Source organism: Asparagus officinalis, chromosome 3 (assembly GCF_001876935.1).
Source record: "Asparagus officinalis chromosome 3, Aspof.V1, whole genome shotgun sequence".
In the NCBI taxonomy this organism is placed as follows: Eukaryota; Viridiplantae; Streptophyta; class Magnoliopsida; order Asparagales; family Asparagaceae; genus Asparagus; species Asparagus officinalis.
Window position 1 is genome coordinate 34,406,274 of NC_033796.1, and position 295 is coordinate 34,406,568.

A 295-nucleotide genomic window follows, 5' to 3' on the forward strand; every position below is an offset into this window, starting at 1 on the left:
GGTTATTTGTTTTTTTTTTTTTTTTTTGCGGGGGTTTTTATGCTAACAGATATTGGGCTAGCTGCATTTGATCTGGGGTTGACCCTCACAGGAAACAGGCCATGCGTGTCAATTGAACCATGTGTTTAGCTGACCCAAGCTCTCTAGAAATTATGCATGTCAATAAATGAACCACGTGTATAGATACCCAAGCTCTCTAATTTCTACATTACTTTGATCCGAGATCCAAGTAAAACATCAGAACAGAGTCTTTTGAATCTTGAACTTCCTTTTCTTTATTTGATAGATTATTCAG